Source organism: Lithobates pipiens, unplaced genomic scaffold, assembly GCF_037356315.1.
Source record: "Lithobates pipiens isolate NorthernLeopardFrog02 unplaced genomic scaffold, aLitPip1_a1.2 Scaffold_13, whole genome shotgun sequence".
In the NCBI taxonomy this organism is placed as follows: domain Eukaryota; kingdom Metazoa; phylum Chordata; class Amphibia; order Anura; family Ranidae; genus Lithobates; species Lithobates pipiens.
Genome location: NW_027507718.1, coordinates 352,510,768 through 352,538,314, shown reverse-complemented (window position 1 = coordinate 352,538,314; position 27,547 = coordinate 352,510,768). Strand labels below are relative to the sequence as shown.

The following is a 27,547-nucleotide window of genomic DNA, read 5'->3' as shown; positions in this document are numbered from 1 at the left end:
TTCAGTTATCAGATGGCCCCTTGGGTTTCTGAATATCCACGTGACTGCCTGCTCCTGGGGATTTTCCTTTCTTTTTCCTTCTTGCATCAACAATGCTTTACTGTTTAAAAGCCAGGCATCTACGTGCCAGAATGCTTTAATCAAGCCACTGTATTAGAGTCTGGGAACGTACGCATATACTTGCTGATTGACAAAGCTTTTCAAACAATAAGCTCAGTTATTCTGCTTAATTTACCAAGTACAGGTGCTTAAGGGCAGAGAAAATGCAGACTGGTACATATAAGCACCTATGTATGAAATCATAGTCTATGTAAGTAATGATATATCTATGACAAAATTATTCAGGCACAATGTAACTGGTGAACTTCAAGTCAACGACAGCCTTTTTTTTTATTTTTTTTTATTTTTTTAGGTCAGAGCATCTGTGTTTTTTTTTTTTTTTATTGCTCCTAACATCTCAACTCAAAGTGGTTCTAAAGGTTGAAGGTTTTACCCCTATGCATTCTATGCATGAATGCCGATCCAGCGATCTGCACAAAGTGGTTGCTCTCCCTGGTCTCTGCCTCTCTGCCATTGGCTTCCGCTGCTGTCACTCACAACCAGTAATGGGGGCACTCTGATAAGAAAAGGAGCGAGGAGTGCCGGCGGGAAATCCAAGAAGGAGGAGGATTGGGGCTGCTCTGTGCAAAATAATTGCACAGAGCAGGCAAGTATAACATATTTACTATAAAAAAAAAAAACCTTTAGGCCGGGTTCACACCGCTGCGATGCGGGAACGCCGCGAATCCGCGGCGTTTTCCCGCATCGCATTACTCCCGCCGGCAGTTCACACTGCCCTATGCGAACGGCTGGGAGTGTCAATGATATGTTAATGACACCCCCAGATCCGTCCGCATATCGCAGTGCGATCTGCCGACTCGCACAGGAATCGGATCGCATGGTGTGAACCCCCATGCGATCAGATTCTGTTGTGGACCAAAAAAAGGGTCCCGTGCGAGTTTGCTGCGGGACCGATGCGAATTCAGCCATACTATCTGTATGGCTGTACTTGCATCGCTACGGAGATCAGATGTGATTTGCGGTGCGAATCACATCCGGATCCCCCCCCCGCAGCAGTGTGAACTCAGCCTTAATATCACTTCAAACAGAATGGATTCACTTTATATATACAAGAGACATTCATTTCTGCCCCAGTGTCTAAACCAGGGATATGCAATTAGCGGACCTCCAGCTTTTGCAGCACTACAAGCTCCATGAGCATTGCAAGACTGACAGCCACAAGCATGACACCCAAAGGCAGAGGCATTATGGGACTTGTAGTTTTGCAACAGCTGGAGGTCCGCTAATTGCATATCCTTGATCTAAACCATTTTAACTCAAGATTCAATGTATATTTGTATCAATTTAGTTAACTATTAACTATATTATATACGTGTTCTCTTTTTTATCTTTTTTAAATGGTTTAAAAATACAATAACCACAAAACTTCTTTACTACTAGGACATCAAATAGGTTTCTCAAAAATCAAATCAAGGGGGGCGTGGCTAACCACCGAGCGGAATGGCAGCTTGATGCCTCAGCTCCTGCACCGAATGGAATAAACGGACTGTTACAGCACCGATCGAGACACCAAAATGATCCCAGCGGATCTTCACACCCGGGGGAACCAGATCGGAGGATCTAGGAATCGAAAGGACCTCAAACCACCGAAGAAACTTACCGAATTCTTTGCGATCCCTCATGGAGGAAAGATCCAAGATGGCGCCCGCGGCGCCTCACAGCCTGCGGGTTCACAGCGCTCTGCGGCCTCTTACACAGATCTCCCGGATGCAGCAGACGATCCCACAGTACCTCCAGGTGACTCTGCCAGCTCCCTGCCTTCCTCAGGGACATCTTCTACTTCAAACAGCCCTGCTAAATCGTGGATCCGCTTAGAATCTTCGGATCAGGACCTGGAGGTAAGGCCTTCCCAGGATCAACCGCTGACATTACCTCCCCCCTGCTTCCCCCATATCATCTTTCCCCACATCCAATCAACCTGTCATAGACACTATGCTGAAAGAGATGCTGATCTCACTGCACAGCTCCCTTCATCAAGACATCTCATCTATGTTCACTGCCTTTCAAACTGAACTGCTTCACACAGGCCGCAAATTAGACAGTTGAAACACAAATGGGCGCTATGACTGAGACGGTGAATGACCTAGTTGATGCCTACGATCACACGAGAGATGAGCAACAATGGCTGCGGGCCAAAATGGCGGACCTCGAGGACCGCTCGAGGCGCAATAATGTAAAAATCAGAGGCATACCTGAATCCGTCCTTCCCACTGACCTGAATTCTTATGCCCGACAGCTCATCTCCACAATTCTGCCAGACCTACCACAGATTGAAACTATAGTCGATCGCATTCGCCGCTTACCAAAACCTCCACACTTACCGCCTGAGGTACCTCGCGACACCTTGATGAGAATCCATTTTTATCATACTAAAGACATGCTACTTGCTCAATCCAGGCGCATGGGTCAACTCCCACCCCCCTATGTGAAGCTCCAACTTTTTGCTGATATCTCCCAATATACTCGGCAACAGAGACGTCAACTCCAAACCATCACAAAACCGCTCAACAATCACAGGATCCCTTATCAATGGGGTTTCCCTACCAAGCTGGTGGTCACCAAAAACGGTACCCGCCACAACATCCACACAGTGGAAGAGGGCATCAAACTGCTCCGCACCTGGGGCATACTCCCAGAGATCGCACCTACTGGCTCACAGCCATCTGCAACGCTCCCTCCGACTTACAACGATCATCGACGATCCAACTTGATCCAATGATTACAAGATTAGTGCTGCACCACCTCTATGCCTGCTCGATGCACTTAGTTCACGGACTTTTCCCCCTGTTTCGATCGGCAGTCCTTGATACACTGCTGATCCCTCCCTACCCCCCCTCAGATTTCACCACCGGCTGTTTCTCCATCTGCTCATTCTTTGCCTTTATCCATCTCTTTTTTGTTTTTCTTTTTGTCTTCCACCCCCTCCTACCCGTTCTTTTGAGCTAGCAAGACCATTACTTCGAAACTCTACGAAGGATCACATCCTCATCCTCTTTACGCAATCCGTAAGATCCAGGACCGTTTCTACTAGGAACTGTAAGTACTGCTTTACTTGCATTTATCACCACTCTTCCTCCACACTATGCCCAAGTTTTTGTCCCTCAATGCGAAGGGCCTAAACCATCCGGCCAAGAGAAAGTCCCTCTGGCGTACGGCTCGAGACTCTCACTGCGATGTGCTTTGTGTTCAAGAAACGCATTTCAAAAATTCCGCAGAACCTACTTGCTCCCACAGATCATTTCCCCACATCTTCAAGGCCTCTGGTCCAGAAAAAAGAAAAGGGGTGTTGATTGCCATCAACAACACTTGCTCATTCACCCTTCATGACACCTTACAGGATCCGGAAGGCAGATACCTGGCAATAGCGTGTGACCTAAACAACACCAGATACACTATTGTTACTCTGTATGCTCCAAACAAAAGACAAATCCGCTTCCTCTCTAAATCAATGAAGAAAATCAACAGATTTAAACAAGGTCAGTTGATAATTTGTGGAGACTTCAATCTGGTACCTGACTGCTCCATAGACTCCTCCTCCCAACCCAAGAGGCTGACCTCCCCTATGGGTTCCTTCATTCGCTCCCATGATCTTTTTGACGTCTGGAGATGTCACCACTCCACTGAAAGACTACTCTTACTTCTCTCCCCGACACAACTCCTACACCCGGATTGACTATTTCCTAGTGGATAAATGGACCTTACCTAAAATCTCTTCCTCTACAATAGACACCATTACGTGGTCGGACCATGCACCGCTTACCATTTCCCTAGAAGAGTCATCAGCACGCTCCCAAACCAGACTTTGGAGAGCTGACGCAGCGATCATCGCTTCTCCAACCCACTCCTCCTACATCAGAGACTGCCTAGTCGAATTCTTTAATAATAATGTTGGTACTGTTAACGATAATACTGTCCTCTGGAATGCTCACAAGGCATTCATTCGCGGTATACTCATACAAATAGGTGCTAGAGAGAGGAGGAAGAGATCACAGCATCTAAACCTACTCACTTCAGAAATTAACACGCTTGAACACCTAAACCAATCTGCTCCCTCCCCAACAACTAAAGCTAAATTGGACTCCCTCAGATTGGAGCTCAGATCCCACCTTTTACAGGTGTATGAGAAAGCCCACAATTATTTTAAAGCAACCCACTATTCTACGGGTAATAAAGCAGGCAAACTTATGGCAAATAGAATCAAAGGCCACTATGCCAAGTCCAAAATTACCCATCCATTTCACCCCACTTCCAAGCAAAAACTACTTGACCCCCAAAATATTGCAGATGCATTCAGTCACTATTACAATACCCTATATAACTTAAAAGACGATGCTTCTGTTACCCAACCCTCGCTGTCAGACATCCAATCCTTTCTCCAGGAAATCAATCTTCCGAAATTGTCACCAGACCAACTAGCTTCCTTAAATACCCCTTTCACAGCCTTGGAAGTCGAATCCGTGATCAAAGCCCTCTCGTCCAACAAATCACCCGGCCCAGATGGCCTTACTAGCAATTATTATAAACAATTCAGCTCCACTTTGTCTCCCTTCCTAACTTTAGTATGTAATGACGCTACCTCTTCCTCCTCCCTCCCACCAGAAATGTTACAAGCTTTAATTGTCACTATACCGAAGCCAGGCAAGGAACCAACCCAAGCACAAAACTTCAGACCAATCTCCCTTCTGAACTTAGACATGAAAATTTACGCCAAGTTGATTGCCAACCGATTGTTAGAAGTTATGCCCCTCTTGATACACCAGGATCAGTCTGGTTTCACCAAGGGTAGGCAGGCGTCTGACGCCACAAGGAGAATTATCAATATAATTCACAAAGCTGAGGCTACCCGAATGCCTTCTCTGCTTCTTTCCTTGGATGCAGAGAAGGCGTTCGATAGGGTCCACTGGCTATATCTCCGAGCCACTCTATCTAAATTTGGATTCCAAGGTCCGATCCTCTCAGCCATTATGGCCCTGTACTCCACCCCCTCCGCACGGGTATATACCTCTGAAATGCTGTCCACACCCTTTTCCATTTCGAATGGCACATGCCAAGGTTGTCCACTATCCCCATTCATTTTCAATCTGGCTATGGAACCCTTGGCGGAGCATGTATGTCAAGCTCACTCCATCTCCGGTTTTAAAATTGGGGAAATCGAGCATAAGATAAACTTGTTTGCAGACGACGCAATATTGATGGTCACAAACCCCCAATCCTCCCTGGCTTCGATACAACTCCTCTTGCACAGATTTAGTATTGTATTTTATTATAAGGTCAATGAACACAAATCCAACATACTAGACCTGAGCATGGATGCTATCACTAGCAATATCCTACGCAACACGTATCCTTATCCTTGGGCCGATAACGGTATCCCGTATTTAGGGATTACACTAACCAAATCCACTAGATCTCTCTTCTTGTCTAACTATACAGAAGCGAAACAAATGCTCCTCTCTGAATCCAACAAACTTACTAAATACGAATTCTCCTGGGCCGGCCGCCTGGCAGCATTTAAAATGATGGTCCTGCCAAGACTCCTCTACATCTTTAGGGTACTCCCGGTCCCACTCTCAGCCTCATACCTTACATCCCTGCAATCTATCTTGAACCATTTTGTGTGGCAAGGAAAGAAATCTAGATGCAACCTAGCTAAACTTATTAAACACAGATCTAACGGTGGGATGGGATTCACTGATATAAAAGATTACTACTTGGCCACAATTTTATCTCAGATGAAAGATTGGCTGCTGCCCTCCCCCACTACGCTATGGGGATCCATTGAGAATGCAGACACGCCAGGCCCGAACCTCCGAGATTGGCTATTTAGCACAACCTCCACTACTACCTTCTTATGACACTATTCCCCTCCTATTCAAGCTTCCGTCAAAGCTTGGAAGATACTGCACCACACCACATGGTCCCAACTCCCGACCAAACAAATTCACATCCCTCTCAATACTCCGAAACACCTCACGCCAGACTTAACTATTCCAATAGAGATTACATCAAAAATGTCCTCTACCCTAGAGCTTCGCTCCGTGCTACATAACAAATCCTTCTATCAAATTAGCTTAGCTCTCGGAGCCCCCACCAAGGATTTTCTGACGTATCATAGGCTACGAACATGCCTTTTAACACATCCCTCACTAGAAGGAGTCATTCCTGTGAAAATATGGAAATATTTTTTTTCTTCTAATTCCTCCACTAAAGGAGTCGCCCTCATTTACTCCACACTGCAGGAAAAACGCACGTTTCACAAATTCAAACCCCTCCTTGACTGGGAGTCTGACTTACAACTCCAATTCTCAGACCAACAATGGATTGCTGCAATAAACTCTGTATACAAGGCCACTTCATGCACCACACTCTGGGAACTCTCCCAAAAAACACTTATGAGATGGTATCTGACCCCCCATAGAATTGCCAAATTTCATCATCCCACCTCCCCAAATTGTTGGAGAAACTGCGGTGACCCTGGCACCCTACTACACATTCTTTGGTCCTGTCCCCTAATTCGCACGCTCTGGGAAGACATTCAAGCCTTGCTCAGGGAACTTTTACATTTTTCTATTGTTCTATCTCCCCAACTAGCCATTCTTAACCTAACGATTGAAGACCTGATTCCAGCCCATAGACATGTGCTCACTCACGTCCTCTTAGCCACAAAACTCCTTCTGACAAGGAACTGGAAAACAAACAACATCCCACTTAGAGCCGAAGTTATCAATCTAGTTATCAATCTAGTCCAAACTAGTCCAAACTACTTTATATATGAAACCACTCTCGCCAGTACTACGACCAAACACTCCTGGTACAATGCCAACTGTAAATGTTGATGATTCAACTGTCATATTTCTGGTGATCTTGCTGCTCCCCCCCCCCCCTCCTCCCCTCTTTCCCCGCTAAATAAGCAAAATATAAAAAAATGTAACATTTGATACAAGAAGATATTTTGTGTTTCAGCCCACCACCACCCGTTAATAAGCTAAACATCAATTTTTAAAAATGTCCTAAGAAAAGTATATGACAAAGTTTTTTACTTTCTACAATCTGTGCATGTCTCAATATTCCTAATTAATACATTTATTGTGAATTCTCTCACGTCTGCAGTAAGTAAAACATCTCATGCCTTTATATCTGATTGAGAGCAGGGCAAGCCCTTGGATTTACTTCTACGTCTCTTCTAGCAGTAAACACTTTACATAGGAAATATCTCCTCCAAAAGATCTCAAACAAGGCTTGATTTACTGCAGTGCAGGGCTGGCATGGTTCCCACACAAGTTTGCCAATCCTTCACTTAATAGGAGGTATAATACACCTTTGGGGAGAGCAAGATAGAGATAGAATAGCCCCTTCTGCACTTTGCATTATTAAATATGCTGCTGGATGACTTTCACACTGCCTTCTGAACAGGCAAGGAGAATGAAGAGGTCCGTCAGATAATTAGAATGCTGAAACAATGTCCTACCTAACCTGTCTTTTATGCACAAGTTATCTAAAATGCTTGCCCATCTCCACTTAAGCACATTTTGTGAAAATAACAGGATTAATGGATCTGAGTAAAGTTAGAACAAATAGATTAAAAAATTGCAAGTCGCAGGGTTTAAAGAATGCTTCCAAATACATGAAAATGGCATGTCTTTTTAGAAGTAGGTTTCAGCTTCATATAAAATTTACTTGAGACAGCATAAAGAGTTTAAACATGTAAGTGTGTTATATGAAGAAGGATGCAATGGATTTAGCCAGCCTTTGGCACAAGCTTAAATTGAGGGGATAGTGTGATCTTGGCAGTGCTGAAGACAACCATTAGGATGACTATAACTGCCCACTGCTATTATTTTATGCATCTAAAAAGGCCATAATAAAAAAAAATAAAACTCACATGAATCATTTAGACACATGTAAACATTACCCCAAAAAAGGCAACATATTGGAGTTTAACCACTTGCTTACTGGGCACTTAAACACCCTTCCTGCCAGACCAATTTTCAGCTTTCGGTGCTCTCACACTTTGAATGACAATTAGTCATGCAACACTGTACCGAAATTTTTTGTCCTTTTTTTCCCCCACAAATAGAGCTTTCTTTTGGTGGTATTTGATCACCTCTGGAGTTTTTATTTTTTGCGCTATAAATGAAAAAAGACCGAATTTTTTTTTTTAAAAACGCACATTTCTTTGTTTCTGTGACAAAATTATGCAAATTATCAATTTTTCGTCATAAATTTTGGCAACAATTTATACTGCTACATATCTTTGGTAAAAAATAACCCAAATTAGTGGATATTATTTGGTCTTTGTGAAAGTTAGAGAGTCTACAAACTGTGGTGCGAATCGCACAAAATTGATCACATCTGATGTACTGGTGGCCGATCTCACTTCTTGCGACCCGAACAAGTCAGGAAAGTACAAATACCGCCCAAATGACCCCTTTTTGGAAAGTAGACATTCCAAGGTATTTAGTAAGAGGCATAGTAAACTTTTTGATGTTGTAATTTTTTTCCCACAATTCTTTGCAAAATTAAGATTTTTTTTTCCCCACAAAATTGTCATTGTAATAGGTTATTTCTCTCACGTGGCATGTGTATACCACAAATGACACCCCAAAAAAATCCTGCTACTCCTCCTGAGTATTACGATACCACATGTGTGGGACTTGTTCACAGCCTGGGCACATAGAGAGGCCCAACATGCAGGGAGCGCCATCAGGTGTTCTAGGAGCATAAATTACACATCTAACTTGTTGACTACCTATTACACTTTTGAAGGCCCTGGAGCACCGTGACACTGTTGACAGATGGCACTGATACATGGCACTGACACACGTGGCACTGATGACACGTGGCACTAATACGTGGTACCGATGACAGATGGCACTATTACGTGGTACCGATGACGCATGACACTGATGACAGATGGCACTGATAAGTGGCATTGATGACACGTGACACTGACAACAGATGGTACATGACACTGACAGGTGGCACTGATGACAGATGGCACTGATGACAGATGGCACTAATGACAGATGGCACTGATACGTGGCACTGATGACAGATGGCACTTATACGTGGCACTGATGACAGATGGCACTTATACGTGGCACTGATGACAGATGGCACTGGGGACAAATGGCACTGACAATAGGTGGCACTGGGGACAAATGGCACTGACAATAGGTGGCACTGGGGACAGATAGCACTAACAGGTGGCACTGGGAACAGATAGCACTAACAGGTGGCACTGGGAACAGATAGCACTAACAGGTGGCACTGGGGCGAGGATGGCACTGGGGCGGATGGCACTAGGGGCGGATGGCCCTTTTTTTTTTAACTTACGGCCGCTGCAGCTGTTGATCTCTCCCTTCTCACATGCTGTCTGTGTGAGAAGGGAGAGCTGCGCTGAGAGATGATCTCATATGTTTACATATGAGATCATCTCACATTGGACATGCCGATCGCACTGTAAACGGCCGCTGTGAATGGCCGTTTACAGCGATCTGTGACTGGCTGCATCCGACGGACATGGCCAGCACAGAACTACCCCGATGCGCGTTCGCGGGAGCGCGTATTGCGGAAGTAAACAGGAGGCCGTTGAGGAACGGCCTCCTGGCAGTTAGCGTCCGCTCTGCAGCCGTATTTCAGCTATAGGGTGGGCGCGAAGTGGTTAAAAAAAAATCCTGCTGCAAATAATGCTTTATCATTCCAATTACAGTCTAGGCCAGCCTTTCTCAACCTTTTCAACACAGAGGAACCCTTGAAATAGTTCTCCAGTCTCGGGGAACCCCTGCTAAAAATTTGAAATCTAAAATTCATGATACATTAGTGTGATGGTCATTGGGAAGAATGGTCCTTACACTTGTTGTCATTGGGAAGAATTACCTCCTTACAGCTGGCTAAAAAGATCAATGGGATCTTGGGAACTTATCTGAGAGGCAGAAATTGTTCAATGCTGAAGGAACCCTGGTTGAGAATCACTGGTCTAGGCAAATATCACATGATCTCTGGCTATCAGGTATAATGTGGGTAAAGGACATGATTAAATACCACATTTTTTTTAAACATTACACATACTACTTTAACCACTTCAGCCCCAGAATATTTTACCACCTTCCTGACCAGAGCACTTTTTGTGATTCGGCACTGCATCAGTTTAACTGACAATTGCTCAGACGTGCGACGTTGCACCCAAACAAAATTGACGTCCTTTTTTCCCCACAAACAAAGCTTTCTTTTGGTGGTATTTGATCACCTCTGCGGTTTTTATTTTTTGTGCTATAAACAAAAAAAGAGTGACGATTTTGAAAAAAAAAAAATATATAGATTTTTTTTTTACTTTTTGCTATAATAAATATCCCCGAAAAATATATATAAAAAAAATTAATATTTTTCCTCAGTTTAGGCCGATGTGCATTCTTCTACATATTTTTGGTAAAAAAAAAAAATAATTTAAAATAAGCGTATATTGTATGGTTTGTGCAAAAGTTAAAACGTCTACAAAATAGGGGATAGTTTTATGGCATTTTTATTATTATTATTTTTTTTTTTACTAGTAATGGTTGCAATCTGCGATTTTTATTGTGACATTATGGCGGACACATCGGACACTCTTTTGGGACCATTGTCATTTATACAGCGATAAGTGCTATAAAAATGCACTGATTACTGTGTAAATGACACTGGCAGGGAAGGGGTTAACCACTAGGGGGCAATCAAGGGGTTAAGTGTATCCTAGGGAGTGATTCTAACTGTGGGGGGGATGGGCTTCAACTCACATGACAGCGAACACTGCTCCCAATGACAGGGAGCAGTGATCTCTTATGTCACAAGGCAGAAAAGGGAAATGCCTTGTTTATACTTCCTCGTTCTGCAGCTCCGTGACATGATCGCCTGGAGATACGGTTACCCTGTACACGGCGGGCACATGCATGCTAGCCCCGCAAATGAAAGGGGAAGTACAGGTACGCCAATTTGCCCACCGCTGCCATTGTGCCGACGTATATCGGCATGCAGCAGTCGGCAAGTGGTTAAGCTGATCATTTGTATATTTAATAAGAAAACATTTGGGACCCTTTCACAGTTAGGTCCACCTGTCAGATTTTCAGTATTTTTTTGGACATGATTGTAAGCTCCAGGCATTCCTATGGACTGGTGGGTGTAAATGGACTTGCGTCCGTTTACACCTGCCTACCTCCAGGTCTGATCAGGTCCACTAATGATGGAGAAATTTTATTTTCCTTATTCTAGCTCACCAATACATAGGAATTCATCCCAAGCCTAATTACCTTTGCTCAGCCTTTTTCAACCAGCGTGCCTTGAGGTTTCTTTAAGTGTGCCTTAGCAAAATGCCTAAAAACTGCCCAAAAATTGTATACAAGCAGGCGTGTGGATGACACTAAGTCACAGGTTTTCATTGTGCACCATTAAAACCTTCTAGCTGCCGGCGTCCTAATGACCAATGGCATCATCAGTTGATAAGGATGATGTCAGTCACCTCCACAGCATCCTTGTTTGACTCTCCCCTGCCCCTCTCCATCAGCTCTAAAGGGTGCCTCAAGATCGTCCATAATTTTTAAAGGGTGCCTTGCCTGAAAAAAAGGTGGAAAGAACACACTGCCTCAGCTGACCTAATGGTACAGGTATGTCATTACAAAAGGACCAATCACCTTTAGGGATATGTACTAGCTTCCTTAAAAGAAAATACAACTTCCCAAAGGTCATTACTACAAATTGTTCCTGTATATAACACAGCCAAAACAGGAATAAATTAGTTTCTCACGGAGTTGCTAGAAGCACGCATCTGGCTTGATCATCTGCCAAGCCGTAAAAAGGATGGGACTCCTTGGTGAAAGGATCTATAGCTAAATTTCTTGTTATATTTGTTTCAATATTATTACACTTGTTACCACTATCTATCATTACTTAATTTTTTGTTACGCAAGTTGATTTTACCTGCAAGTGTTTGTGTGATCTCTCTTCGCACCTTTCAAAATAAACCCCAAAAAACAAACTATTACGTAATCGATAAAACAGCTAAACCCCCCCCCCCCCCCCCCAAATGTAAGGGGATTGGTCTTCTTTCATGTCAGCAAATCAGATGGTAGTCGGGGCTAAACGGTAAGTGGAACCTCCCGGTCGCCCATACAGCAGAGCGGTTTTGTCCATGTCCACTCAGTAGAAAGTGCATGTGTCCTCTGCCTGCTCTGCTCTGATATGAGCTGATCCCTGACTCATCTAAATGGAATCTGCCCAATTGGGAAAGGGCCTTATAAAATCTATTTAACCACTTCCCTTGGGTAGACGTCATGACGTAATTTACTTTGATTGTGGGTATCTTGGTGAAGCCTACAGCTACAGGCATCATCCAGATATATTTTTGCAGCTGGCCACTCCCCACATTATAAAAACCATCATAGCGGCTGTTTGTGTGATCGGGGGGGGGGGGATTAATCTGCCGCTGGCGGTTACCATAGAGCTGGCCAGGGACCAAATGGTCCCAGGCTAGCTCTATGACCCTCGGAAGTCACTTCCAGCGCTGGCAGATGTAAACACTGCTATTTTATTGCTGGAAAGCCTGGGATCGATTTTTTTATTTTTTGATCTCAGGCTTTCCAGCATAGAGGAGAGATGTGGGGACTTATAAACCTGTAAAGAGGAAAGGGAAAAGGTGTTAAAAATAAATAAATAATAGTAAAAAAAAGAAAAAAGTTTCAAAGTGGTCCTATCCCCTCATGCACGTAGAAGCAAACGCATACATAGGTCATGCTCACTTATGTAAACAATGTTCAAACCACATGTGACGTACTGCTGTGATCCTTAGAGTGAGAGCAATATTTCTAGCACTAGACTAACTAACTCTAAACTGGTAACCTGTAAAAAAAATTAAAACGTCGCCCATGGAGATTTTAAGTACTGTAATTTGGAGCCATTCCACGTATGCACAATTTTAAAGCAAGACATGTTGTTTGGTATCCATCTACTTGGCAAAACATAATCTTTCATATTAAATTAAAATATTGTGGTCAATTTTGTGTTTTGTTTTATTATTTATAAAAGGTTTTTTTTTTTTTCCAAAGATGCGTTTGAAAAATTGCTGTGCAAATGCTGTGTGACCTAATAAAAAAAATCTGCAATGACCGCCATTTTATTCCCTAGGATCTCTGCTAAAAAAAAAAATGTGTGTATATATATATGTATATATGTATATATATATATATATATATATATATATATATATATATATATATATATATATATATATATATATATATATATATATATATATATATAATGTGTTTGGGGGTTCTGAGTAATTTTCTAGCATAAAAATGATGATTTTTACATGTAGAAGAGAAATGTCAGAACTGGCTTGGGTGGCAAGTGGTTAAAGCATGTACCATTTCAGCCTGGAAAGACACGTATTCAGAAATTGATCATACATTTATCCATTTAATGATTGTGCCAAACTGGTGGATGTATAATCACCACAAAACAGCCAACAAAAACAGCAGGTTCATTAAAACGTACTTTGCTATCTTATCCTAATGCACAAGACTCTCCACGCAGAAATGTATTGCAAGAGTCTGAATGTGACCTTTGTGAACAAATACTTTTGGCTGTAAACCTCCGACATGAAACATGAACAATGTATATCCCTCTATAGTGTGTACTAAATGTAATTTTCGCTGCTTTGTTCCTCTGCCATCAGCCTGAATCACTTCTGACAAGTTTTCTGGACATCAAGGGAAAACCGGTGACAGGGAAGTGAGCTTCAGCTGATTAAGGAACAAACTTTTTTTTTTACTGGAAAATTTTGAAAAAAATAAAAAACAAAGTGTGGATTGTGGTCTTTTACAATGATAAATATTTTATCATTGACATGGTATTCAAACTATTTAACATGTAAACTATATTAAAAGATTTCTGAGACTTTACGTAAACTTTAATTACTGCCAGCTGAAGACAGGTAAATCCTGGAATACAGTTCATGTAACACTGTACTTCTCAATGTAGTTTTCAAACAAAAGAAATATGCATATCTGCCATTAGGGGCACTGCAAGGGAAAGGCTCCAATTTAGTTTGCTTGGGGGTTCCATCTTGTACCGTCTAAAGTCGGGTGCTTGTTGGGATACAGTAGATAGTTTGTTCTCTCAGGCCTAAATTGACAGACACAGTAAGAGGGTAAATTTAATCTGACAATTTAAGGTTTGTTTTTTTAAACTTCAAAGGATTTCCATTAATGCTCTCCTCATCACAGCATAATGTTTCACTATAGACTGTTCAGTAAATAGTTTTTTTCTTTTCCTTCTCTCAGTAAAATGGCGAGACTAATATGTAGAGTTTGGAATTATTTCCAGTGTAATTTCTGCTCAGAGAAAAGCTGCAATCTGCAAATATTGTGAGAAGGAATATTCTTTTCCAAATGCTACAAAGATGACAAAACACAACCTTCCATGCCAGAGGTGCCCTGAAGACATTATACTGCTAAAACCCTTAATGGAATGAAATGATGAGGATCATAATGAAAGTGCAAGTAGCTTTTTCCCTTCAGAGTTCTCATTCCCGAAATACTTTCTGTTGCTTCTGGATTATCACAAAGTGTTTCTTCACCAGCAGCATCTTCAAGTAAGGAAGTCCTACAAACCACGGCCTCACAGAATAGACTATCCCTTCATTTATAGATAAAATGACAACCGAAAATCAGGAGAACACTCACCAAGCTCTTGCAAGAGCAATATATACCGGTACTTGAGGATCAGCATTGTCAATAACTGTAAATGAAAACGGTCAGGAAGCTTTTACATTATCATGAGGGAAGGGGATGTTACCTGTTCTCATGTATTGGTGAAATGTTCTCAACGTATAAAAGTCCTTGTTATTCCATTTGTAATAAAAATAAAACATTTTAAAAGCAAGTTGTTTACTTACTGAATAAGCTATACTATTATTTCAAGCATAAGGCGTCATGCACACTGGACATTTTTACAGCTGCTGTTTTTTGGCTTCGGGTGTTTTTTTTCTGCAGCCAGTAAACTCCCCAGCATGTTACCCTATGTGTCCATGCATAAGCTGTTATCAGCATTTTCTGGCTGGAAAAAGCCCCCACAACTAATGTGACTTAAGAGGAGTTTTTCAGCTGTAAAAATGTTCTAAGCTTGGATTCACACTATTGCGAACACAGCCATCGCATGCTATTCCCACCACATTCCTGTGCCTGATCACATGCAAGGTCTGTGCAATGCAAATATAGCCACACAGTTGTATGGCTGAACTCGCATTGGATTCTCACGAAACAAGTGCAGGAACTTTTTTTCCCCACACTGGAATTCCTGCCTGAATTCACAGTTCGCACTGCGATCTACAAACCGATCAGGGGGTGTCATTAAGTTTGTATCAACACCCGCAGCGGTTCACAGAGGGTAGTGTGAACTGCCTGTGAGGGAGATGGGATGGGCGGAACAGCACTGGAATCGCAATGGTTCCCACATGGCCTGGGTTCACATGGTGTGAACCCAGGCTAACTCTGATAAAAAAGTAAACACACTGAAAAACACAAAAGAGAAATGCTGGAAAATGTGGCTATTTGGCATTTATCTGTGTTTTTGAGCCACTTGTGTGGGAGAATAGTATTGCTGCTAAAAAAAAAAAAAAAAAAAAAAAAATGCTACAGCTAAAAAAACGATACTGCAAAACTCAATCTACGGCTACAGCTAACACTATTGGGTGTTTTTATAACGTCCAGTGTGCATGAGGCCTAAAACTTTTATATACCGTATTTTTCGGACTATAAGGCGCACCGGATTATAAGGCGCACTAGCAACGACCGGCTGATAAAATGGATATTTCCATATATATAAAGCGCATCGGACTATAAGGCGCACGGTCGATTTTGTGAGAAAATTTAGGCTTTTACGTGCGCCTTATAGTCCGAAGGTTTACGTCAAGATGACAGATACTGTTAACAAAGAACTCCAGCGATGTCAACAGGTCATATATAAGGCGCACCGGACTATAAGGCGCACGGTCGTTTTTGGGAGAAAATTTAGGCTTTTACGTGCGCCTTATAGTCCGAAAAATACGGTACTCTGCATTTCACCTTCCCAGGGTAACAAAACTACTTTCAATTTGTAAAACTACTCCTCACTGATTTTTTTTTTTAACGGGAATTTTTTTTTATTTTTTTATTTTTATGGAAATGTTACATCTTTGTCCCTTTCCTCCAATCAGTGGTATGGTCTAATATGGTGTCTAAGAAAACCTCTCCTCACTGCACTTGGCAGAGTGTAATTTTAGCTCTCTGACAGCTCAGGCAAGCTTTATAAATTCTGCACTTTGAACAGATTTAGAAGATAAACAGGTAAAACCTTACGTAGAAGAATTTGTTTAATGTCTCTGTATTACCTGAGGTTAGTCACTTCACTGGCTTAAAACCAAAATGTAATATATTTATATAAGGGCTACATTAGTTTTTTTGGGCTTTTGTCCCATCTTAGGTTGGCTCCTCTGCTGTATTTATGGAGGAGAAAACTAGCCACCATCGGACAGCAACAGGAGATGGTGGTGGTTATCGATAATAAATGGCTTCAGCCAAACACTAACCATGAGTGAAAGAAATGTTTTTGTGTTGTCATTGATAGTCTCTGAAAAATGGCCAAGAAATCATGTATTCTGCCAGAGTATGTAAACTTATGAGCACAACTGTATGTAATTTTGATTTTGCCTATAGCTCTTTAACCACTTGGGATCCGCGCTATTGCCAAATGACGGCATTAGCGCGGATCTACTTTTCCGGGACTACGTCTATTGACGTCGTCCCGGGTACGAGCGGCCTGCGCGCGCCCTGAGGGGCGCGCGCGGCGCGCTCTGTGATCGGCGAGTCCGTGAGACTCGCCTGATCACCGATCCGTGCAAGGGGTCGATCCCGACCCCTTATCACGTGATCAGCTGTCAGCCAATGACAGCTGATCATGTGATAGAACGGAGCCGGTAATCGGCTATTATTCCTCCTCGCGCTGACAGCGCGAGGAGAGAAAAAAAAAGCCGATCACCGGCGGCCGTGATCGGGACATCAGTCCCGATCACGGCCAGCAATACAGCTGACCACCTGCCCCCTGCCAGTGCCCACCTGCCCACCGCAGTGCCATCCTGAATAAAAGTAAGTGCCCCCCATCAGTGCCACCCAGCAGTGCCCATAGTGCCACCCACAGTGCCATCCAGCAGTGCCACCAACAGTGCCACCCACAGTGCCCACAATGTGCCTCAAAGGTGCTGCACCCCAGTGCCGCCCATCAGTGCCGCCCATCAGTGCCCAGCAGTGCCACCTATCAGAGCCACCTATCAGTGCCACCTATCAGTGCCCATCAGTCCCATCTATCAGTGGTACCTATCAGTGCCCATCCGTGCCACCCATCCGTGCCACTTATCCGTGCCACCCATCCATGCCATCTTATCTGTGCCCATCTTTGCCCATCAGTGCCGCCTTATCTGTGCCCATCGGTGCCGCCTTATCTGTGCCTATTAGTGCCGCCTTAACTATGCCTATCAGTGCCCACCAGTGCAGCCTATCAGTGCCCACCAATGCAGCCTATCAGTGCCCACCAATGCAGCCCATCAGTGCCCACCAATGCAGCCATCAGTGCCCACCAATGCAGCCATCAGTGCCGCCTAATCAGCGCACTTCAATGAAGGAGAAAAATTACCCGTTTGCAAAATTTTATAACAAACTATTAAAACATGATTTTTTTTTTTTTGCATCTTTTTTTTGTTTGTTTAGCAAAAAATAAAACTCCGAGCTGTAACTAAATACCACCAAAAGAAAGCTCTATTTGTGGGGAAAAAATGATAAAAATTTCATTTGGGTACAGTGTTGTATGCCCGCGCAATTGTCATTCAAAGTGCATCAGCGCTGAAAGCTGAAAATTGGTCTGGGACTGAGGGGGGTTTAAGTGCCCAGTAAGCAAGTGGTTAAAGCTACATAAATTATAAAACAAACCTGTCTTCTATAACAGCTTAACTCCAGCTTTGTTTTTGCGAATAGGTTTTTATTTTTTTACATTGTACCAGCAGCTACTCTAACAGAAAGCGAGTAACAATAAACTACAAATAGACTGTAAAATTTGATTTCCATTTCTTTGTACTAAAAGGCTGGCATGATAGTTTCTTTAACCTCTGATCAATGAAATCTTCATGGAATGAAGAGTGAAGACAAGAAAACGTACTGAGTCACCAAGGAAGCTCTGCAGACACATGGCTTACACCACCTTCTGACACATCAGACATTTTGAGGCAACATGTTGATGTCACAAGAAATTTCACAGGAAGATCACTCATATTTAAAGCAGTATTAAAGGGGTTGTTGTAAAGGTTCAAGGTTTTTCCTCTTCTGGGGTCCTTCAATTGTGGTCCTGGCTCCTCTTCTCGAGTGCCCCATCGGAGAAGCGCTCTTTCTCGTGGACACCCGTGTGGGCGCGTGCCCGTGTGCTGCTTCGGCGTCTGACACAGAAAGCAGGACTCGGCCCCGCGACACTGGATTTGATTGACAGCAGCGGCAGCCAATGGCTGTGTTGCTATCAATCTATCCAATCGGCCAGAGCTGGTGTGCTCGTTCCCATCATGGGAAACACAAGGCTCAGGTAAGTATAATGGTGGCTCGGGGGGGGGGGGGGTTGCGCGATTAATCGTTAAGAATCATTATCGCAATTATTTCCTCCTGCTCTTCTGAAGCCGACAGCCATCAAAAGAAAGGAAAGAAAAAAACAAAAACAGGGCAGTCTGCCAAGAATCACAACATTCTTTAGCAGTGGAACTTAAGTATAAACATTCTAGCGATTTGTCCTTTAGATCAAAGAAATAGACTTTGGTGTGTAAATGAGGGAAGTTTAACCACTTAAAGGGGTTGTAAAGGTAAACATTTTTTCACCTTAATGCATTCTATGCATTAAGGTGAAAAAACATTGACAGTGCCGGCCCCCTAGCCCCCGTTTTACTTACCTGACCCCTTGAAAGTCCTGCGCTCACCTCAAACATCCTCTTCGCCGCTCAGCTTGGCCATTGATTGGCTGGAGTGGATGGATTGAAAGCAGCACAGCCATTGGCTCGCACTGCTGTCAATCACATCCAATAACGCGGGGCCGAGTGATACAGTGAGCGGCTATAGCCGCCGGCTGTATCACGGGAGCGCGCCCGCAAGTGCTTCTCATCATGCGAGGGAACTCACATGAACGTGAGAAGTACTTGCGGGGGGAAGCAGAGACAGCCGCCGAGGGACCCCAGAAGACCAGGTTCGGGGCCACTCTATGCAAAACGAGCTGCAAAGTGGAGGTAAGTATAACATGTTTGTTATTTTTATTTATTTTTTTAAATTCTCTTTACAACCCCTTTAAACACCAAACCCTTTTCTGACATTTGTTGGTTTCAATAAATATCATTATTTAATTTTTTTTCTATGAAATTATTTAGAACCCTCAAATTTTTTTTGTATAATGTGAAAGATTTTACGCCATGAGAATTGTGGTCTTTATTCTAAGAAAACTTTATTCTAAGCAAACAAAAAAAAAAAATTGTGATTCTCATTTTGGCCAGAATCATGCAGCTCCATAAAGGATAATTTTTTATTTTTTTTAAATAACATATTATACTTGCCTAACCTGTGCAGATCGTTAAGGTGAAAAAACACGAGGGTTTACAACCCTTTTAAGGTGAAAAAACATGAGGGTTTACAACCCTTTTAAACCAAAAGCAAACATATATATTGCAGCTTACCAATTCTTAAATACGATGGCTGCATTAGGATCCATGCGCAATAGCATTTTTTAAGCTAAATAAACGCTGGATGAAAAACTGATAACAGCATTTTTGTGCTGGCTTATACACCCTGTTCCAAATTATTCTGCAAATCCTATTTCAGTGTCACAAAGATTAAATATTTTGTTTTTAGTTTTAGGGCCGGTTCACACCAATGCGATGGCAGACATCGCACGTAATGCACAGCGCACTGCTGTTCACATTACATGCGATGTCTGTCTGGGTGCAATGACAACCATACAGATAGTATGGCTGATATCGCACTGCATTCGGTGCAAACACGCAGAGGACCCTTTTTTCAGTCCGGACCTGAATCGGATTGCATGTGTGTTCACACATATGCGATCCGATTCATGTCCGAATGGTCAATATGCAGTGCGATATGCAAGTTAAAATGGGGATGTCGTTAACATATAAATGACACTCCCGAGCAGTTCGCATATGGCAGTGTGAACTGCCATGCGCGCCGTGTGCGATGCGGGAATCCTCAGTTGATTCGCAGTGTTCTCGCATCGCAATAGTGTGAACCAGCCCTATGACCCCTTTCACACCAGGGCGTTTTGCAGGCGCTATAGCGTTAGAAATAGCGCTTGCAATCCACCCTAAAAAAGCTGCACCATTGTTTGTAGTGTGAAAGCCCTCGGTGCGCTGGCAGGATGTCGGGGAAAAGTCCTGCCAGCAGCTTTTTTGGAGCGATGAAGGAGCTCCTCCACCGCTGCTCCCCATTGAAATCAATGGGGTAGCACTGTAATAACGCCGGGAAAACGCCACTATTGCAGCGCATTGCTGGCAGTTTTAACCTTTTCTCGGCCGCTAGCGGGTGGTAAAAGCGCCCCGCTAGCGGCCGAAATGCACCGCAAATCCGGCGGTAAAACGCTGCTAAAAATAGCGGCATTTTACCGCCGACGCTATGGGCGGTGTGGTGTGAAAGGGGTCTAACTCATGGATGCCACTGTGTCTCAGAACTCTTTTGATCACTGAAAACAATCTGGGACATCTGTGATAATTAGATTGCCAGGTGAGCCCAATTAAAGGAAAAACTACTAAAAGGAGGGTGTTCCACATTATTAACCACTTAACAACCGGCCCATAGCCGAATGGCGGCTACGGGGCTGTTTAACTCTGAGGGGCCGACATGACGTCCTCCCAGAATTCCGCTCTCGCGTGTCCCCTGGGGCACGCACTCGAGCTCATCGCGACCGTTTACCACATGATCGCTCCCTCAAATGACGGAGCGATCACTTGTTAACAAACCGGCGTCAATACCCAATACCCTGCCAATACTCTGCAATACCCAATACCCTGCCATTTTTTTTTAATTTCAGGCTTCCCAGCCTAGAGGTGAGATGCGGGGTCTTATTGACCCTATATCTCACTGTAGAGAGGACCTGTCATGCCATATTCCTATTACAAGGGATGTTTACATTCCTTGTAATAGGAATAAAAGTGATCAAAAAATGTATTTTTGGGGAAAAAAAATGTCAAACTAAAATACAGTTAAATGAATAAAAGAAAAAAAAAGAAAAATAAAATAAAATTTAAAGCACCCCTGTCCCCATGTGCTCGCATACAGAAGCGAACACATACGCAAGTCTAACCCACATATGAAAACGGTGTTCAAACCACACATGTGAGGTATCGCTGCGAACGTTGGAGCGAGAGCAATAATTTTGGTCCTAGACCTCCTCTAACTCAAAACATGTAACCAGTAAAAAAAAATTAAAGTGTCGCCTATGGAGATTTTTAAGTAGCGACGTTCGGCGCCATTCCACGAGCGTGTGCAATTTTGAAGAGTAACATGTTAGATATCTATTTACTCAGTGTAACTTCATCTTTCAGGGGTTCTATGTAATTTTCTAGCAAATGATGATTTTTACATGTAGGAGAGAAATGTCAGGATTGGCCTGGGTGCTCCAGAACGCCTGATGGTGCTCCCTGCATGTTGGGCCTCTGTATGTGGCCAGGCTGTGTAAAAGTCTCACACATGTGGTATCGCCATATTCGGGAGTAATAGCAAAATGTATTTTGGGGTGTAATTTGTGGTATGCATATGCTGTGTGTGAGAAATAACCTGATATGACAATTTTGTGAAAGAAAAACAAAAAGGAAAAAAAAAAATCTTGATTTTGCAAAGAATTGTAGGAAAAAATGACAACTTGACAAAAACTCATCATGCCTCTTACTAAATACCTTGGAATGTCTTCTTTCCAAAAAGGGGTCATTTGGGGGGTATTTCTAATTTTCTGGCATGTTAGGGTCTCAAGAAATGAGATAGGTCGTCAGTCCTTCAGGTGTGATCAATTTTCAGATATTGGCACCATAGCTTGTGGACTCTATAACTTTCCCAAAGACCAAATAATATCCACCAATTTGTACTTATTTTTACCAAAGATATGTAGCAGTATAAATTTTGGCCAAAATGTATGAAGAAAAATTACTAATCTGCTAAATTTTATAACAAACGAAGAAAAATTTTTTTTTTTTTTTTTTTACAGAATTCTTTGGCTTTTTTTCTTTTATAGCACAAAAAAAAAAAAAACCCAGCGGTGATTAAATACCACCAAAAGAAAGCTCTATTTGTGTGAAAAAAAGGAAAAAAAAATTCATATGGGTACAGTGTTGCATGACTGAGTAATTGTCATTCAAAATGTGAGAGCACCGAAATCTGAAAATTGGTCTGGTTATTAAGGGTGTTTAAGTGCCCAGTTGTCAAGGGGTTAAGCAGAGCACCATTTTCAAGCAATATGGGGAAGAAAAAGGATCTTTCTGCTGCCGAAAAGAGTGAAATAGTTCAATGCCTTGGACAAGGTATGAAAACATTAGATACTTCAGAAAAACGCTAACGTGATCATCGCACTAGTAAGAGATTTGTGGTTGATTCAGAGCACAGACGAGCTTTGTGCAGATAAAAGGCACAGTGAGGAAGATTTCTGCCAGATCCATGCATCAGATCAAGAGAGCAGCTGCCAAAACACCATTACATAGCAGCAAACGGATATTTGGTGCTGCGGGTGCCTCTGGAGTCCCACTGACATTAAGGTGTAGAGTCCTCCAGAGTCTTGCAACTGTGCATACACCTTCCATTCGGCCACCACTAACCAATGCCCATGAGCAGAAACGGCTACATTGGGCAGAAAAATGCATGAAGACTAATTTTCAAACAGTCCTGTTCACTGATAAGTGCCGTGCAACCCTGGATGGTCCAGATGGATGGAGTGGTGGATGGTTGGTGGACGGCCAGCCTGTTTTAACAAAGCTGCAACATCAGCAAGGTGGTGGTGGTGTCATGTTTTGGGCCAGAATCATGGGAAAAGAGCTGGTCGGCCCCTTTAGGGTCCCAGATGCTGTGAAGATGACCTCTGCAAAGTATGTGGAGTACCTGACTGACCACTTCCTTCCCTGGTTCAGAAGGAAGAATTATGTTTTCCATAAAAAAAATCATCTTCATGCATGACAGTGCACCATCTCATGCTTCAAAGAATACCTCTGCATCAATGGCTGCTATGGGGATAAAAGGAGAGAAAGTCATGGTGTGGCCACCATCCTTCCCTGACCTCAATCCTATTGAGAACCTTTGGAGCATCCTCAAGCAAAAGATCTATGAGGGTGGGAGGCAGTTTACATCCAAACAGCAGCTCTGGGAGGCTATTCTGACATCTTGCAAACAAATTCAAACAGAAACCATCCAAAAACTCACAAGTTCAATGGATACAAGACTTGTGAAGCTGCTATCAAATAAGGGGTCCTATGTTAAAATGTAACGTGACCTGTTAAAATGTTTAAAACGTTAAAACGTTGTTCAAAGTTTGATTGAAACAGCTTTTGATTTCAGTAAATATGCTGTAAACACAACAAATTACAATTTTCAGTTCTTTATAACCTATAAAGTGCTTTGAAACTTACTGTGTGTAATAATTTGGAACAGTGCATTGTAAGTTTTTTATTTAGAAAAAAAACTTATCATTATCATTGTTCAATACAATTTGAATTGTAGTCTTAATAGTTGACAACTTGAGAATTATGCTGACTGTTGTTTAGATCATTTATTTAGGTAAATGAGAAAGATATCATTGGCATAAAAATTTGGAACAAGGTGTAGTATCATTTTAGTAGCTTTTACAAACATTAGCATTTTTACAGTACACGAAGGAAAAAAAAAAAACTGCTTGAAAAAAGCATTTTAGTAGCTTTTTGTCTGCCTGGAAAATGATCCCAAAAACATTACAAAAACAATTCTGCTCTTAGACGCTGAAGCTCAAAAAATGCTAAGGTTGCATTCACACCTGATCGCGGGCGGAATTTCTGCAATTCCAAACCACAGGACGTGTTTGAGATGCCATTGCTTCTTAATGGCCCCCCAATTGAACCGCAATTTTGTCACGATTGATGCAGGTAATCGCAATGCGCTACTCTTGTCTATCAAAAAAAGAACATGAGCTTCTTTGAGCAACAAGCATTGCGATTGCCATGCAGTTTACCGCATGACAATCGCAGTGCAATTGGGGTGCCATTAGGAAGTAATGGTATGACAAACGCATCCCGGGTTTTGCAGCGATTTGAAAAATTGTGGATGGAATTGTGGCGATTCCACCTGCGTTCAAGTGTGAATGCGGCCTAATAGTCTAATGTAGTGTGCATGGACACAAAGGATAACACTATTTAGCTCCTAGGAGTAGAGAGAAAATGCTAAAAACAGCTTTCTAGGATGCGAGTATGCATGATGCCTTAGTTTTCTTTTTTAGTATTTTTAGGATTTCTTTCTTCTTTTTCAGCTGGTAATCCAGCCAGCAATTCTGTTTTTAAAAGCACAAATTCTCCAGCAGAATGCAGCAGTTTACACAGGTGAGGCAAACCACGTAACACTGGCAGGGGTGATTAAAATGATCAGCTTTTATGTTATCCCAAATGGTAAAAAAAAAAAAAAAAAAATTTGCTGTAACTGATTATAAAGTGTGAGCTGAAATTTGGCTTCAGATATTTAACACTCCCCTCCCCCTCAGACTGACAATATTGCTGTTTGATGTGCCTCCTGTTCTTTCCTCCAGAGTTGTGTCTCACTAATGGGCCATGCACAGTAGGCAGCAGGAAAAAATACCAGAACTGCTGGCAGAAAAAGGAGCAGAAACAATGGTCCTGTGAAACATATTGAACACGCTTTTACATTTGTTTGCATTATAGGTGTTTTTCCCAGAAACACAAAAGAAATGTACACTTAAAGTGGATGTAAGCTCTCACATATACCCCGTGAAGTAAACAGCATCAGATGATACACAGAGATTAAATAAATCTCCCAACATAAGTTTTACATGTATATCTGCGGTCTTCAGCTTTATATACTGTTTAAAAAAGTGGACCTTAGATTTTTCACTTCCTCATTCCCCTGTAGGAGTGGATTATTGCTAGACACAGACAGCTGATTGGAGGAAAGGCACACACATGCAAATTGTGCCTGTGAATAGTTTAGCAGTCTGCTAATCCATTTATAGCAACCCCCCCCCCCCCCCCCCCCCACACACACACACACACACACACACACACACACACACACACACACACACACACTTCTATCTCTCATCTCGGAGAACTTGTCAAAAGCTATCAGGCTGATAACAGACGAACAGAGCAAGACAAAGTTACAGGACACAGTGCTTTGGAGAGAGATAAACAAAACAAAAAAAAAAACAAAAAACACTACAGATATATGAGCTAGCTCAAATTTCATGAATCAGGTTTACAGCCAATGCTCGACACACCTAAATGCTGCATTTAGCGTTATTTTCTGCCCGAAATCTCCTCCCAAAAACCCACTACAAATATGTCTGTAAATGCCCAACTGTGCATGTGTACACATAGGCTAAAATAAAGTTGCTTCTACAGGCTGAATAAAAAAAAATGCCCAACGCCTGTATAAGCAGGAGGTGTGTTACTGGGCAGATCACCAGGTGAAAACAGAGGGGGGAAAAGAAAACAAATGAAGCCACCGTATCTAATGAATGGCAAGCTGCACTATATTACATTGTTGGTTTACTACTGCTGTAATGATGGTTACATACCCAATTAAAGAGATTGTACAAACCAGATAGTGAGGAGTGTTATTACTTACCCATCCAATGATATCTGTGAAGAAACGGATTCAGTAAGGCCCCTTTCACAAAACCGCGCCGTCAAAGCCACATGATTTTTGCAGAGATATCGCATTGACAATTTTGACGTGAAATCACATGCCAAATCGGCGGCTATTGCCCACAATGGAACCATACCAATTGGAGCGATGCTGCACAGATTCCCAAAAGTAGTTTCTATACTACTTTTGGCGATTTCAAGTGCGATTTCAATAGACATCTGTTCAGGAAACTGCAGAGATGTCTCTGAAATCATCGGACTGACACGAGGGAATGAAATTGTCAGAGTTCAGCTGCACTCGCACAATTTCAATCCCGCAGCAGTGTGAACCTGGGCTTAATTCATTTTGGAATAAGGCTGTAACATAACAAAATGTTGAAATATGCATATATGAATTCAACAAATGTTACCAACTGTTAAAACTGTCCTACTGTTGTGTGGAGGTGATAATATATTGTGTAAGGAATAGTTACTGGGCAAACATTAGGGCCCTTGACATTTACTCAACATGCCTTCCTGTGCAGTTCCCTAGTCTCAATTCAATAAAGCAGCTTCGGGACACAATGAATAAGTAAACAAAGTGTGGCTGACAAATTTAAAATTGTATTTGTTAAAAAAAAAAAAAAAAAAATATATACATATTGCACAGAAAGGTCCCTTTCGGCAGACTCCGCCAACACTGTATGCCCCTCGCTTCTCCAGGTGCCTCCATTAGCAAAGCCAGGTGCTCAGGAGGAACCTTTGCTTTTGAGCTCTCGCTGGGTAGCAGCAGGAGCCTATCTACATGATAGAGTAAGGACTGGACTGCTAGAACATGCACTGCAATATTTACAAACTAAGAATAACCCCAGTGCCTATGTTTTTGTGCATAGTTGAGTCACTCAGCCTTGTTTCCATGTCTGAGGCATGTTTTTTTCCCAGCAGTTCTTCTATTAAGTCCACTTCTGGCCAGACAGTAGATGGGTATACCTAGTCTCACTGGGTTCTGTCAGGTCTGTGCTGATGGCACTGCTGGACATCTTCTAATGTGGAAAGAAAGAAGCATGATGTGTCTTCCATATGGTGCATCAAGTCTCCTTGGGCAACCACCATGTCTACTGTCCTCAATGTTGACCATTTCTTTGTGCTTCTTCAAAAGAGCTTGAACAGCACATGTTGAAACCACAGTCTGTGTTGGAATCTTTGCCTGGGATCTTGCTGATGCAGTATAACCATCATGTGTCTTGTTGCTATGCTCAGTCTGGCCATAGCGTATGACCTGTGACAGAAACGGTCTTCCTCAACCTCACCTTAGGCCCCTTTCACACTGGGGCGGTTTTCAGGCTCTACAGCACTAAAAATAGCGCCTGAAAAAACCGGCCCCTTTCACTCCAGTGTGAAAGCCCTCTGGCTTTCACACTGGAGTGGTGCGCTGGCAGGACGGTGAAAAAAGTCCTGCAAGCCGCATCTTTGGAGCGGTGAAGCAGCGGCGCTTTGCGGGCGGTTTAACCCTTTTTCGGCCGC

At 42.6% G+C, this 27,547-nt stretch overlaps 1 protein-coding gene across 8 annotated transcripts in view; it reads right to left on the bottom strand.

Annotated features, from left to right (window-relative positions):
- The window catches only part of RAPGEF2 (Rap guanine nucleotide exchange factor 2), a 383,922-nt gene that overhangs the window by 200,557 nt on the left and 155,818 nt on the right, over nt 1-27,547 (bottom strand). The window lies entirely within an intron of this gene.